Source organism: Scomber japonicus, chromosome 2 (assembly GCF_027409825.1).
Source record: "Scomber japonicus isolate fScoJap1 chromosome 2, fScoJap1.pri, whole genome shotgun sequence".
NCBI classification, from domain to species: Eukaryota; Metazoa; Chordata; class Actinopteri; order Scombriformes; family Scombridae; genus Scomber; species Scomber japonicus.
The window spans coordinates 27894029-27911039 of record NC_070579.1 but is presented as its reverse complement, the minus strand read 5'-3'; the positions used below and the strand labels follow the sequence as shown (position 1 = coordinate 27911039).

Here is a 17011-nt window from a genome sequence, read left to right as displayed (position 1 = left end):
ACTTAAGACTAAAGGGTACCCTATATGTTTCAGTTAAATTCTAAGCAATACATTTTGAAGTATTGCTTAGTGTTTCTGTTTCAGAGCAAAACAGAAATTACTTGACACAGAGGTATGAGATTTACAGACAGAAAGAGACAAAAGAATGATTGAAAGCAACACAAAATAAGTAGTAGAGCAAATAGGACCCCATGTATGCTGAGGGATCAAAGGAGATGACAGGGGGAGGTATTTTGAAGAGTGGATGAACTAGAAGGAGGTAGATTAGTTCAAGGAAACAGAGAAGTGATAGACAGCGGCATGTGAGTAGGTGGGATGGAGGAAAAAAACAGGGGGAAGAAGGCGCGAGAACATTGGGTCAGTGGACAGGTCAGCGCAGATAAGCAAGGTGATGAAACCTGTGGTGAAGTCCTGAGGTGAAGGAAGAGAAAAGGAAGCATTTCAGTGACTGGTGTTATAAATTCAATACAGCCAATCTTTACACCTGTGCCATCTAATTTTTCATCAGTTCTAACAGATTTTAGGTCATTAACACCTCTGTGGAGTGGAATGTAACACATTATTGTCATTAAAAAAGCATTTAATGCATCAGTTTTGCCTTGATTGAATTTATCATCATCATCACCATCAAAAACAAAACAGTCACCACCTAATAGCATGGATACATGGTGATAGAAAAATATATTGCATACATTCAGTCTCACACACACACACACACACACACACACACACACACACACACACACACACACACATACTTATACACATTGCACTGACCTCTAAACTGCATCATGTACTCCAGGGTTATTGAAAACCATATAAAAATATAACTGATATAAAGGTGATTATATGCTTCAAATTCATCCCCTTCTTTGTCATCAGTCATTAGATGTTAAATGGAAGAGAAAGAAACAACGGAAAGACTAAGCATAGTCATTACAATGGTGACTTTTTTTATACAGTAGATATTTCACATTTGACGCAAAAATAAATAAAGGTTGTCTTTCCTTTTCTTAATTTACAGGCACTATTCACCAGAGATCTGTTTCTTTTGTAACATTATTTTGCTTTCTCCTTTCTCCTTATCCTCATCTTTCCACTTCATATTTCTCTTATTGACACACACATATATTTCTAGTCCTCGTTCTCATTCTGTCCCAAATGTACGTTCCTACATTTTGCCCCCACCCCCATTCCCCCTTTTTCAGTCTCATTATGAAAAGTAGAGCGTTATGCAGTGAAGGTAAATGGGACATGTAATGAGCGGATTGTAGTCCATTTAAAGCTAATGGTCTATCTTACAGTTTAACAGTAAGAGAGGGGGAAAGGAAAAGATGGAATCAAAGAAAGATATATATGGTACACACTTTACATGTTAAAGTACAGGTCAAGAACAGATACTGTATAGGTCAATCTGCATCTTGTATACTGTAGTCAGTGTTAATAAAAGCAGTTTTGGCTAAAGAACCTCTACTAAAGAATGAAGTTTTGATATTTTAATGCTGCACAGTAATTGCTGCATTGTAAACCATTTGTAAGGAATTGAGCTTTGTTATATGCAGGGGACAGAATGAAAAATGCAACAGACTGAAAATAATAAATTAAAGATTGGATGACACACTTAACATCAAGTTATATTTGGGAAAACACACACTTCATGTCAAGTTGAAAGTGGGGAACATTTCACAAGTTAAAGACTAACATCTCCAGTCCTGCGTTTCTATCTCATAAAAAGTAAACCCCCACTGCAACAAATCTAACAGAAACAAAACAGAAACATTTTGCATTTGTATTATTTATTTTTCCCCCTTTGCGACTGAACCAAGTAGAAGAAACTGCAAGCAGGCTTATAGCATGCCAGTCACAGTGACCAGAGTTGTCAGCAGTGAAGATTTCCATCAGTATCGGTTGTTGAAATGCTTCTTGTCATGGAAGTAGATGTGACTGAAGCTAAAGAAACATGAATGTAAAACACACAGTGCTAGAACTCGGTTATGCTAGTAGCAACAAAATGCTCAGCAGCCTGCGTTCCTGAGAACACTCCAGGAATGCTACGCCTTGTGTTTTCAAAGCTTCTGGTGTGATCGCCACTGTAAGCCGTGCACACACTATTCTGCTTTTTCTTTCCAAAACTGCTTTTTCCACTTTAGAGTGTATGGGGAGCAGCTGGGAGGCAGACAGAAAGCGGTCGCTTTGGAAAACGTGCTGTGCCTAGCAACTTGTAAAGCAGCGCAGTTCAACATCTTAGAGAGGCATTCATGACAGTGAGTGACTAAATAACATGGAAAAAAGCAGTGGTAGACAATATGTAGGCTGTCAACAACAACAACAAACAGACTGAAAATGGAGGAAGTAGCTGTAGTATTGGCTGTGATGTGGGTGTTGTTTAATGTTTAAGGGTTGTCGTTGGTAGAATTTACTGATAGCAGCAGCATCCCCAGTGTGTCACTGTGATAACAAACCTTTTTCATTATCAGCACAAACATGTAGCTTAGACAGCAATTTAACAACAAAACCCAAAACAGTCAGAATGCAGCCTCAGGTAAGGATGGCAATATAATATTTAGTGGACGTAGGCATTTTGTGAACTAGAAATTTGAGGCAGATGTCTATCATGGCAACTATCCTCAGTGTCAATTAGGTTTGGGTATGACTGAATCGGCAAAAACAGGCATCACCAGTTTGTTATTTTGTCTAACTTTAATTCATTAAATGTATAGTATGTAACTTTTCTGCATGACCATTCTCTATAGCAAATAGACCTATGATTAGGGGTGCAACGATTAGTCTACGTCGTCGACAAAAATCGATGACAAACAAAAACACCTGAACAATACACACTTAACCCAACTCTGAGGTGAAGAAAATAACTCTCACCTCAACAATGCTGCATCCTCTCAGTGAAGGGGAATTCATCCGGGCGCCTTAATAGCTAGAACCACTGATCCGATCACTCGATTAATCGTATCAATAATCGATGACTAGTTGACTATCAAAATAGTCGTTAGTTGTAGCCCTACCTATGATACATATTTTGTTCAGTTGTGTACTTACATTATCCAAAATGTTTACAACAATTTTCCAACCCAAAGGAATCTGTATGTTTAATCAAGGTAACGGTCTGTTTCATTTGGTTGCTTGTCAATGGTCATACCGGCTCTGCAAAACGGTGTACATTGTAATATAGTATAGTTGGTGTTGTGGTTGCCAGTCAAAAAGATTTTAATCAATTTTAAGCCAAATTTTTACAATAATTGTTTTTTAGATCTTGTTTGTTTTTAAGTAAGTATGATTTTAGTCATTAGACATTTGGGTCTTAAGTTATCAGAGAAACAAGCTGAACAAACATTAGCAGCAGTTCAGCTAACAGCCCCTCCTGGAGGCCCTCTGCCTGCTGAACAGCATAAAAGAAACACTGATTTTAAATGTGAAACTAATGTATTTAGTGGTTTTTACCCGGGTTAAACACCATGTATGTTTTGGAGAGGAGGAGACCTCTGCAGATAATGCAGCTCCTGCTAAAAACCTCCTGAACGCCTGGATCGTATCAGAGAACCAAGCTGTGCAAGCATTAGCATCTCCTATGCCCACAGCCCATTTACCACAACTGGACTGTGATATAAAATTACATATGCTGTGAAGATTATATCTATATCACCTATGCTTTGCTTTATTTCAAACATCACTGTTTTGGCAGTGTGTATGTTTTGACAAGGAATGCTTATTGACTAAAAAGACCTACAGTATAGAATTGGACTGTGTGGACTGTAATGTCTACAATGGTGGAAAATTGTCTTTGGCTCACCAATAACAGACATACAATAGACAGAAATGACATAAAAACCATAGTGGCAAGATCAATTGTCAGATTAAACAGACCCAATCTCCTCTGGTTCAATCCATTTAGTTGTATGTAGTACATTCTGTATGCATATTGTATGTTTATTGTATACATTCAACCACCTGTTATCACATCAATATCCTGAACTTTGGTTATGTGATAGCCACTGAGGAATGTCTACAACCCAGCATACTACATTGGTTGAGTAAGACCATGAGATGTAGATGAAAGCTACGATACAAAGTGTACTCACTGAATCAGAGATCCCTTTACTTTTATTTGTGACATTTCAACCAAAAAGAGGTGTTTTTTGCATCCAGCATCTATCCCACTGTGGTTTTGTGGATCAACATCCACAGTAGACAGAAATATTATGACTTAGCATTTTGGATATATGTCCATTTTGGGCCTCAAAAGCATAACCTTCCCTTATTTATATGAGCTGTTTAGTTCCACTTTCTGTTGCTTTAAGCACAGTGTATTGGTTCAGAATAACATAATAGCAGACACTGATAATGTATTAAATAGCAGAGCAATTGCACAAAAACTCACTTTATATCCAACAATGGCTGTCACACATCATGAGTAACAGACTTTGCATTTAGACCTTCAGCAAAACAATGTAAAGAGCTTCTGGCATCAGGAAGAAACACAAACTTTAGTCCTAAAAGCTTATCAGAAACATATACTCTGCAACAATTGTACATCTCCCACTGGGCCAACACATTAGTCTAATTACAATGAACAAGGAACCTGCTATGTTTCATGCAGTGCTATTGTTGGTCTGAATACAGTCTTAATCAAAACATCACTCAGCCCTAAGTGACATCAAACAAGACCAAAATCATCTTTCTACATTTGGTGCATTTTGACCAAATCAAGGACAATCACACCATAAATAGACCTTGAAACTGTTTGCCTCTTATCTTTAACGGTAGTGTGTAGCTTTTGATTGCTGAGTGTTTCCATGACTGCATGTGTGTGTGTATGTTGAATAAAATGTGATCCTCCAATAACAGACTTCCTTCAATATGTAGTCTCCTTAATTCAGAAAATAGACGTTTCCTTATAAGCCACCCATGATATTGATTGATTGATTGATTGATTGATTGATTGATTGATTGATTGGTGTGTTTTTTTTTCTTCTCCATTTTTGTTTCTGCTAGTGTACCACATTATTTCATCTCATTTGTTTCATCTACTTTGTCATGTCTTATATCTTGCCTTGGTTTACCCATGGCACTTGTGTGGATGTGGATGTGGCTATTTTTAAAGAGATGATAACATTCATCTTTGTTTGTTGCTATTCTTATTGTTGTTGTTAGGGTGGACGTCAGCTTTTGCCCCCAATCTTAGTTGACAGGCAGAGATGGGGTGGAGAGGAGAGAAAAGTATGTCACATTGAAATTTGCTAGAGATGAGATGAGACAAGGAGAATGTGTTTAAAAAATACAAATAATCTGTTTGGAAAAATGAGTGACATGAGTCCTGATAACACTCAGTAAACACTGACAGCCAGCTGCCAAAGGTGTAGACAGAGATTGAGGTAAATAGAGGAGAACTTTAAGCAACCTATAAAAAAATATGGATAAAAAAACAGACAGATGAGTGGCTGGAAATCTAAATTGACAGTCAGGCAGATGGCTGACGGCTTGATGGAGCTGTAATCTGCATACTTTTTATTTAAAGCCTATTTTAGTTCTACTGTATCTTGGTGCTAAGCCCTCTTGTATTGCTATACACGGTAAAAACCCATGCTTTGGTCTCTTCAATTGGACACATAAATATCAAGTATAATTTAATTAATATAAATGGTTTACCATGTATAACCACTTTTTTACTTTCCCAATAATTAATATAAATGGGTAACCATTTATTAACATTTGTTTTACTTTCCCAATAATTAAACAGACATAAAATACATCCAAGTCAATATTCTTGTTTAAATCCTGAACATTTTTTTCTCCTAAGTCATGTCCTAATGACTTAATAGAACTCATAAAATTAGATGATCCTAATTCCTCCTGCCGCAGGACACGAAGTAGACAGGACCACATGCGACAGCTCTTTTCTCTTAAAGTAAGTGATTTGAAACGTAATGGCAGCTAATAGGAAAAAGTGTGCAGTATAGTTTGGTAGTAGTTGTTCATTAAATGAAATTAAGGTAATGCTCATGCCTGATGCTAATTTGCTTTCTATATGTGGTTAGCAACTCTTGATATGGCGTGGATATCAGACCAATTCAATCTAGGTTAGAGTTGTAGTAGAGCTTTAGTAACGTTATTTAATGTGGCGTTTGTTTTAGTTGTGGTGCAGGACGTTTATGTTAGCTTAACCGCTTTGGCTACACTGGGCACTTACTGTAAATGGACCGCGCCCGGGGTGAAAGTGCTTCTTTCGTTGAATACACCTGCAGCGGACATAGGCTACAGCATAGGCTTGCACAACTTCACGGTTAAAACAAGACGTTGGACCTTGTTTGGGCTTGTGTCTTCAGCTTTTGGACCCTGTGAAAACCTTCTTTTAGAAGTGTTTGTGTGATATGGGTAAGTTAACATTTACAGCCTATGTATGTAGAAAATGTATGGGACATGTATGTAAGGGAACCGCCAACCGATACTGGCAAATTTAAGCCAAGTAGCTAAACGCCAATAGGCATATGTACTGCCTTCGTGCCTGGTGTAGTCATTTTCATTGATTATAATGGAAGCTTATGGTAGCCTATGGTATGGTGTTTTGGCTTTGCATTTTTCAGTGATCACTTGTCTATCCAGTAGTGTGGCCAATGCTGACACATACAGTACATCTCTTTTGATGTTTTGCTAATGAAGATCAAGGCTCTGTAGGTGGTTTCATAAAAATATGTATAAAACGTTTTTTTACGTTTTATTTCTGGCATCATTATAACAGCACATATCCCTGAAGATGCCATTTAGTGAAAAACAGTGACACCTCAAATCGAGAAGTAAAACCCTTCATAGAAATGATGTGAGGAAAAAGATAAAGATATCTATAAGAAGAAGTATCAAATAAGGGACTGTATTCCTGGACAAATACAGCAGGTATTGAGTTGGAAACTAGAAGATGACCCAGATAGTGAAATTAAGTAGAGCAGAACAAATAAACGTTATAGACAAAAGGAGTCTATGAGATTATAGAACAATAGTCACCTTGACAATGATAAAAGAGAAAGGAAGCATAAAGTGGTTGAGTACAGAACTGTGGTATCTACTTGCGTCATAGGAGCAGCATCACTAGATAAACAACTGCAAGGAAGAGAGCTGCTTTGACAGAGAGAAAAAAATCAATCAATTACCTGACCAAAAAAGTTTGAGGAGTTTCATGCAGCAACATCATCACACTGACAGCTAGCGGACATTGGGTTACTCCTGGTCTCTGACTCTATCTGATGCTTGGCTCCACAGCAGAGAGAAACAAGCTGCTGCCCCGTCAATATCTACCTTTTTCTAGCCACTCTTTCATCCTATTATCCCTCCCTCTGTGCCATCTTCCCTATCCAAGTCCTGGGGTCATGAGAAGGCTCTCTGGGGTGGGTTAGTCCTAACAGGAGGGCAAGGGTATTCGAGAAGGATTTGAGCTTTGTGCTCCTTCCCACTATCCCTCACTCTATTTCATCATCATTCTTATAAATAATGGTACATCTTATCTTATTCCCATGTAGCATCCATCCTTTCATCCAAGGAAGTTCAAGAGGACTGCAGAGGAACTCTGAGCCCTATCGGACTCAGCGGCACAGGAAAGGATTTCATTTAAAAAGAGTACAATACTGTAGAGTAAAAGTTTAAAAACCAGGCAGGGACAGTAACTTCCTCTGGTGGTGAGACAAATATAAGTGTTTATCCAAAATGATCTTTCTCACACACAAACACAGTTTCCACTCAAAATCTGGTATCTGTTAAAAAGGAAGTGCCCCGAGCACACATAACTCCATATGACTTACACAGTACATTAATACATGAGTCTGTTACATTACAATATGTTGGAAATATGGCTTGATGCTCTGTAGATATATTTGTATGCCAATTGTACATATCTAGCAGCTGGTCATAGTCGAGTCAAAGGGTTGTTGAGCAATGCACTAACCCACTCAACACAGAGCAATGAGACTTATTTATATGCTCCACTCCCTTCAACACTACTACTACTATATTCTCATGTAGCTATTGTCTCTTCATTCTCAAGAAGCCTTGCATGGGGAGATCAAAATCAGGACCTTTTCGTGTTTTCTGTCCTTGAATTCATCCCTCCATCCTGCATGTCTCCATCCAAATTAAATCAGATCCATGGCAAAGTCAGCTCCTGAGAGTGGCTTTGGTGGTGGTCTGTCTTAATCCTTTTTTTCTGTCCTTCTCATTGTCTAATCCAGCAGATTTCAGCCTAGTCCCCAGGAGTGCTGCTGTTTTGTTTTTTTTTGGTGGGCAGTTAATTTCTGTTAATTACTATCACCTGGCATCTCAGGTGTAAAATAGCAGCTGATTAAACAGCAAGAATGAATGATCTCCAGCAGGGCTCTGATCCTGAGCTCTGGGACAGAGAGCCACTGATTTAAACAAAATTGAGAGAATCTTACTCTGGCTTCTTTTCTGTCATCTATCTCTCCATCCCAGCAAGTGAAAGACTACCTCCATGAGTAGATTAAATCATTTAGAGGGAACTGTGCTCCAACTCTGCCTTTGTTTCATCCATCTCTCCCACATTGTCTTATTCATCCTTCTACCTTTTAGTCTTTAATGACTGTACAGCAGTGGAGGATCACAAGTAGTTGTACATGTTTCTCTGTAGTAGGTCCCTAAATGACAAGAGTACTAATATGACTTAATGGCCCTGGGTCCTAGGGGTACTTCCAATTTAACCCAATTACAGACTGTAAAATTTTACGAGTCCTTGAAGTAGGGGATGGGGAAATGATTCACCCTGTGGCCTCCATTTTCCTCTCCTGCCTCATCAACACATCCTACAGTTCACTCAACTCTCAATAAGTTTCCAAACAACTTAAGGTGATGTTAGGGTTATAAAATATCTTTAATTACTTAATTTTCTTGTTTTTATGAAAACTATTTTAATAGTGTTTCTGCTTTGATAAAACTTAAAACAGTGGATACTGGTACTGTAAGGAGGGTAATAAATTATGAGATTGTAATCATATGACACACTCATTGTCTTAAATATTTAAATGGCCCAAAGTAAGGGGTCTAAAAAATAATCTGCAGTGTGTCTTGAACATTCACATTAGAGAAGTACACTTTAAATGTACGTTTCAATTGAGGTTACAATCCTTAAATGCCTACTAGAAACAGCAATATGATCTGAGTTAGCCCCACTTCCCATGCAAATTTTGAAGGAGTCTTGGAGCAAAGTTGATTTAACCAGGTTCTCTTGTGAGCAGCCAGATGGAGGATCATGGTATGGGATGGCAAAGTACACTGCCTAATTAGCTCCAAAAACTCAGAGACTAAGCCCGCCCCTAGCTGTTTTTTGATTAAAAAGTTGAGGCTTGTGTCAAAGTAATTCGAAATCATTAAAATTTCACATTCTCTTTGAACTATGCCTTTGGGAAAAGCTTCTCTTCACACTACAGTCCCTCTTAAAGAATAGCAGTTGGCTTGCATGATGGTTTTTGAACAATGCCTGTTTTATATGCCTGTAAGGTCAACTTGACAGGGATCGATTGCAAGTTTGGCAGGAGAAAAAAAAAAACTTTGGTCTTTGTTTCCATCCTTTGTTGTCTCTTTGTCTCTCTCCTTCTCTTAATTTGTTTCATGCTTTCAACTATGATCACCACAAGCAGTGCTGTCTTTAGAGAAATCCAGGGAGTACTGTTTGCCTCCTATAAGTGGGATGTTTTATGTGCATTGAAAACCTTTATACCACTTATTTTAAGGATATCATTTATTGGATATCATTTATCCAATAAATTGTCAACTTCCCCATCAAACGTTGGCATTGTCACCAATCAAACAAACCCAACCACATTTGAGTCCTCTAAAAAAAAAAAAAAAATGCTATCCTGCATTTTGGATGTATCTAACACCTCCCTTTTCCGTGGTACAACAAGGACAATCAGCCCTGCCCTGCTCTGTGCTGTCTCTTATCGATTAGACACACAGCGAAATCATTGAGAACAAAGGGAGTGAGGGAAGGCAAGCTGAATAACAAGCGAGCATGGTTATGGGAACGATCCATAATGTATCTGAAATTCTGTGTGTGTTTTTGTGCATTTGTTAGATTGTCATGTTCTACAAATTGATGTACTTTGTCCCAGATGTTGACTTTTGGAAATCAGCACTCTAATTCTTGGGGAGACAAGTTGATGTGATAATGATGTGGCTGGTAAGGATGTCCTGATTGAACTTTTTGCCCCCTCTCAGAGCAGGAATTTTTGTTCTCTATCTATATTGTAATTTTGGAAGATACAAACTTGATTTTTCTAACTCTGCTAAAGATTACTATAGTGTTTCCTTGTTGATCTCCATTGTAGGAACAGGTAGACAAAAAGGCAAATTCATATTTAAGGCTGTAACTTTGGAAGAAAGCCATTTGATTTGACTGACCTACATGACTGAAGCATCATGTTAGCTTCAGATAAGCTTTTAGAATGCTTTTATTTACACAGAATGAATCATGCCGAACAGCAGGGCAATATTCTTGGGAGGTCTTAATGCAATGGGATGACTCAAATCATGTGGACATGCATATGGATTCGCTTATCATTCAATATTTTAACACAGAGGGGACAAGGGAATAAGGAGGCGTCCAACTTAGATTAAAATGTCAGAAACTACGGCGCATTCCGCTCCCCTCTATAATCCTTGCAAATGTTCGGTTGCTCAGAAACAAGACTGACAAGTTGCAGGCAAACACAAACCATCTACAAGAGTACAGTGATGCCTGCTTTATGGATTTCAGTGAGACATTGCTCACATCTACAAACACCAACTCGGATCTTAAAATCAGTGGCTTCGGAGTTCCTGTCAGGCTGCCCAAATTGCTGTTGACACCATCTACAGAGTGACACAAAGACACCAGTCCCTGTCCCCTGCCGCTCTGTGTTTGTTAATGAAAGATTTAATAACTGCTAATTGAACGAATCAGTGAATCTTTAGCAGTACCTGTCCAACAAGGAAAAATAAGACTTGTCTTGTGTTATGGCTCTATAAAAGGTGTATACATAGCTTCTCCTGGGCCCCTCCTTGATCCCTCTGACCACAGCCCCATCTATCCCACCCCTGTATACAAGCCAATGCTTAAGAGGAAGGAGGTGAAGACAAAAGAAGGCAATGTTTGGTGTGAAGATGCTGTTTCTGAATAACAGAGATGCTTTGGTTGTACTGATTGGTCTGTCAGATATCAGTGAACTCACCAACAATGTATGCTATGCAGCTATATCACATTTTGTGAAGATACTGTCAGTCCTAGGGAACATGTTGAAATGTATCCTAATAACAAGGAATGAGTTACAAAATCCCTGAAAAATGTGCAAGATAGAAAACATAGGGCCTTCCTTAAAGGCGATGAGACAGACAGAAGAGAGGCAGAGCAGATATTGCCAAGGGCCAAGTAACAATATAAAAACAACTTAGAGGGAAATTTAAGCAGCAACAATTTGAAAGCAGTGTGGGATGAAATGAGGAAAATGACAGGGTAGCAAAACATTGAAAACAAGCCAGTTACCATTGCAGGCTATGATAGAAATGCTAGCTATGCCAGAATTTTATTTCTCATCTCTGTTTAACACCATCCATATACTATGTCACATGTTTTAACTAGAAATTGGCTCATTTATTTTAATCTTGATGTAAATCTTTTGGGCTGGATTGTAGGTCTCAGAGGGTGAGAGTCAATGGCTATCTGTCAGAACAGCACTCCTCTTCCACTGGCTCTTGTACCTGTCCCCTTTTCTGTACATTATTTACACAAATTACTGTAGAAGCCAGCTAGAGGACAGGCACATCCTGAAATCCGCTGATGATACAGTTATCATCAGCCTGCTCCATAAAGATGAATCTGAGCATGTGCCAGTGGTAGATGAGTTTGTCAAATAAATGCACAAAGGTCAAAGATATGGTCGTTTCAGAAGGAAATCACCCCACCCATCATCTAAGACCTTCATCAAAGGAATTGGCATTGAGTTAGTAGAACATCATAAGATATCTCAGAACATGATAAAAACCTGAAGTTTGATCTCCTTTCTGTTGTGGTCTATAAGAAGCGACAGCATGTACTTCCTTAGGAAGTTAAATACTTTTAATCTAGATGGAAATGATTGCTTTGTTTTACATGTAATTTATTGAATCTGTTCTTACTTTATTATGACTGCTCAGTATCGTAACCTGAACATCATGGAAAAAAACACCTGAGCTATATTGTGAAGATGACTGGTAATAGGTCTCCACATACCCCCCCTGATGGCTATCTTTGACCAGCAGGTTCTCCACAAAAGCCAGGTCTATATTAGACTGAGCAAACCGCCCTTTCACTTTGGGTTTGAAACCCTTCCTGCAGGCTGTAGATTTAGAGTACCAGATCATGTGCAATAGGAGCAAAAACTTGTTCCCAGTTCAATAACCCTTCATGTAATTTAGCATTTTTTGTTTTTGTGTTTTGTTTTTGTACTTTTGTATTATTTGTATTAGCTTGTGTCCCTGACTTCAAGTCAAGTCTCCCATCTGGAATAATAAAGTGACTGAACTGTACCAAATTTTGTCCCCCATCACTTAACAGGGGATCCCTGGAGGCCAGTATTGACAATATAATCAATTACCATGACCTCTGACCCCTTTCAATGTGGACATCTATAACGTAATAAGATCAACAAATGTGAATCTTCACTTTAAATGTTTTCCTTTAATGACCATGACTATCTGGAGTTTTTTTTTTTTTGGGAGTTCAGTCTGAAGAATTCTGAGAACTGATTTGATCTCAGAGAAAGCACAAAGGAAAAGCAGATCAGAGGACTGTTGCTACATCTTATGATGAACAACATATAATATTTAGTAAGTGGAAACCACACTACAAAGGAGCTGTACTGACCAGATCAATTTAAAAAGACTAGATGAAGCCACACATTGTTCAAGTGGTAAGATGCACTGAAGCTTTCCTATGTACCAAACTGTTCCCAGAAGTCATTGCTCCTTATTAATGTGAGTTTTGTTTTTTCTTTCTCTTTTTTATGAGCTTTGGATCCCTGCCTCAGCAAACTGTAGACATTGTTGTTCTGTCTGTATTTGTCTTTTTTAATGCTTTGATTGTTGTCTGTCTGTTAGTTATTGTTTATCAACTGCAGTTTATCATTGAGTGTCATTGTATACATCTTGAGGGGGAATATGTGAAAATAACAAACACCCGGTAAATATTCAACAGTCTCACCATATTGCCACGCATCTGTTTCTGGTGTGTATTTAAGTGTGTGTATGAGTCTGTGTGTGTATATGAACTATGCTGTTGTGTGTTTCTGTGTGTGTATTACAATGATAGACGGCTGTTAATATCAGATTTTGCGACAGAGCCAAATGTTCCACCGTGGATAAAGGCTATTACAAATGGCTCTAGGCTGTTCTGGCTAGACACTGAAATCACAGCAGATAAATAACATTAGAAAACACAAAACTCTCTCTCTCTCACACACACACACTCATATCCAAACATCCTGTATGCATACACACACATGCTCCTAATCCAAACACAGCAACAAGCAGCCGTATTGTGTTGCACAGTATTATGCAAAAATCTGACTTTATGGTGGAAATTCAAGGCAGGACAGTAAAAAAAAAAGAAAAAGAAAAAAGCAACGTCCAGAATATGCAGTAAAACACAACAACAAAGAACAACCATCAAAAAGGTCACCATCTGTCTGTGTTATTGTCATGTGGCAATTGAAAATCCTCTCACTGGCAGCCCTACATCACGTAAATCTGAAATGTGAAAATGTTACAAAACTCGCTATTAGAAATAAACTCTGATACAATAATGATTAAGACACATAGTTTTGTACCTGCTAACTCTGGGGTCACTGATTACCAAAAGCCCTGAAAGAGTCTAATGTCTAATGCCACATTTATTTCAAATTTTTAAAAAGGGGTTTAAATGAAAATAAATAAGCGAATAAATAAGTGAGAACATGATATAGAAACTGTTATCTATGACCAGCTGGAACGATTTGGAGTAAAGTTTGGAGAGTTTTTAAATTGTCCTGCAAATCAATTATGAAAATAATTTTAATCAAATGTATTTGATCGCATTTCTGACTTGATCTGGTATTATCAATAGTACGTTTGTATTAACAGAATTAATAGGTGGCACGATTGATATCAAGAGAACTAATAGAACTAGACACATAAACGCTGTTTAGAAGGCGAATTCCTAATTTAATACATGAAATGGCACATTTTAAAACTTGATTGATCTTTTTTTTTAAAGATGAATTCAGCTGACCTTGTCAAAGGTCACATTTTTGTAGTAATGAGTCTACAGAGTGTTTAATGGAGAGAAGTCGCTCCAGTCAAACATGGTATTGAATGATGAGAGACTGAAATGAGAGAGGGTGAAAAAGAAAACACAGCCAGAATCCAGCCAGGAGGCGAGGGACTGTGAGGAGGAATGAGAGAGCAACTGATAGGATGACTGTAGGAGGGCAGGCAATGAGGCAGAGAAACAGAGAAAGACACAGAGTTGATCTTATTGATGTCTCTGTCTTTGCTTAGGGTTTCTTTTCTCACTATCAACACATTATCTTCAGCTTTCCTCCTTTTTGTTCCTCATGCCTCAGTCTTTCTCTTTGCATCCTCTCTCCAATATCTGTCCACAAGGGGGAGGATATGAACTACTCTGTTATCTACCGTACCTATCATCCTCTCATCCTTCTCTTTATTCTATAAATTTGCTCATTGATGCATCACATATATTTGGTACTCGATCAAGCTTTGTCAAAATGATCAGGTTTTGTCAAAATGTAAAACAATGTTGCATCTTGTCACTGGTTTCTACCATAATTAAAGTTAAACATTATAATGGGTTAGGGTTATTATATTTTATTTTATTATAAATCCCTGCACTTCAAGTTGAAAATATATGAAGTTTAACTTTCTTAAATTATAATTTATGCTCTGTTAAAAAAACATATTCCAGTACTCACTTGCCCCAAAGGATCACTGATTTATTCAGTAGCTTTTTTATTGCATTTCTACAGTCACCAAATGTCAAGTGGCACAAATGCCAAAAAGCAAGGAGAGACAAACAATTCAAATAGTTGCAAATGCAACAGTTTTTTCTGTTATTTATGTAACATATTCAGCCCACATTATTTGGGGAGAAGACAGAATGTGTGTAATATGAGACACATCGTTTGTAGTGATAAACCTACAGTAAATGATTAGCCCCTCTTTGCTTTTCAGAGCTTCATAGCAAAATCTGGATCATTGTTTAGCTGTCCAGCTGCAACCTCACTGTTTTGGTTCACGCTCACCACTCAGCAGGCAGCTGTTTTCAGAGCAAAAGTCCTATAAGCTAACTGTACACTCTCTGCTCAGCACTAAATGGCAAATATTTTCCTTCAGGAGTTAGTAGAAACCAAAACAGCTGTAAGAGAGTGAATTAGATTCACCAGGAGGACAGAAACATAACTCCAAATGAATAATAATGTTGGTCCATAACTGCTGGATGTTTAAAGAAACAACAATTTGCTAACAAGTTTGCCATTTCTTAAAAGGTGATGATAGGTCAGTATTGTGTTAACAACTTGGTGCTGTTGCCCTCAAGTTGCAAATAATAAGTTAATGTTGGTTTAATGAAAAGTGACCTGAAAGTGACTGTTTCAGAGCACTGTGGTGAATCATGAATTGTGGTTTTACTGCAGATGATCCAGTATATTGAAATCAGCCTGCTCTGTAAAGTATTTTATCCATGGTCCTTCTGTTCTCCCTGGTTAAAAGAAATCATATTGAATACATATATAAAACACAAAAATAAAAACTCATAAAATACACTAATATGAGCTCAACATACAATACCTTGTATCCATAATCCAGTACTGGTTTGTGCTGATTTGTTCCTTACCTATATTTCATTTTATTTTCAAGAAGATTGCAGTACATCATCCACTGAATAGCACATCTGATAAGACAGAATACACACTTTGTGCTGCAAGACTTTTTCATATTATCAGCACAAAATGCAGTCAAGGCAGTGGCTTCTGAACATTAAAGTGGAACAGTGGGGTTAGGTGCCTTTCCCAGGGGTACTTTATCAGTTTTTATGGGAGCAGAGTGACATTCACAATCTCATTTCCCAACATATGTTCTTCCATCTGTGTAACCAATAATGTGAACTTCTAAAGTTGCACACTTGCAGATATGCTTCTAACCTGTAAATCTGTTGGCGAGGACATGCTGTTGTGTTAATGCTGGTATGTCTTGCTGTGGCAATTACTTATCGAATTATCTTTAATACTCAGTATTTGTTCTGTTCTTATCTGTATCTCCTCTTTGCTGCTGCAAATACCCAATTTCCCTGCAGGGATCATTAAAGTTTCATCCATTCTTTAGAAAAATACAAGATAGCACCATTTGCAAGGCATATTAAATAACAAGAACAGCAATACAATCGCTACAGATGTCATTAATACATCAAGGGCCTGTGGCAGCCTCTTAAGATGATGTCTCTTTCCAGTGTCACGCTGAGCCTTGAGTCTGCCGGTATGATTGATCGCTACACAAGCAACTGAACCTGTGCAAAAGTATACATTTGAGTTAGCTGAATATTATTTCTATCAAATAACTTCATATCTGTCTTCTTAAACCTTAAAAGGTATGTTTGCTAGCTTTCAGCCCACTGCCTATCCGTTATCACACCATTAAAGCTACTGTATGTTAAATTATTGAAGGTGTGACCAGCAGGGTGGGGGAGTAACGGATTACATGTAACATATTTAAAATACAAAATAAGAGTAACTGTATTCCATTATACTTACAGTACAGTTTAAATTGGTGTATTCAGAATACACAGTTACTTTCTTAAAAAAGGTTACTGATTGCTTTACTGCACCACGCAGGTTGCACTGTGTGGATGCAGGTCGCATTATGCACGAGCAAATACACCTCAAATCACTGTGCAAGAGCACTTTCCACATAACACCAAATGATAATTGTGGAGGAG

At 37.9% G+C, this 17011-nt stretch overlaps 1 protein-coding gene across 1 annotated transcript in view; it reads left to right on the top strand.

Annotated features, from left to right (window-relative positions):
• LOC128375937 (zeta-sarcoglycan) overlaps positions 1-17011 on the top strand; it is a 160884-nt gene that overhangs the window by 116295 nt on the left and 27578 nt on the right. The gene's annotated exons all lie outside the window — the stretch shown is intronic.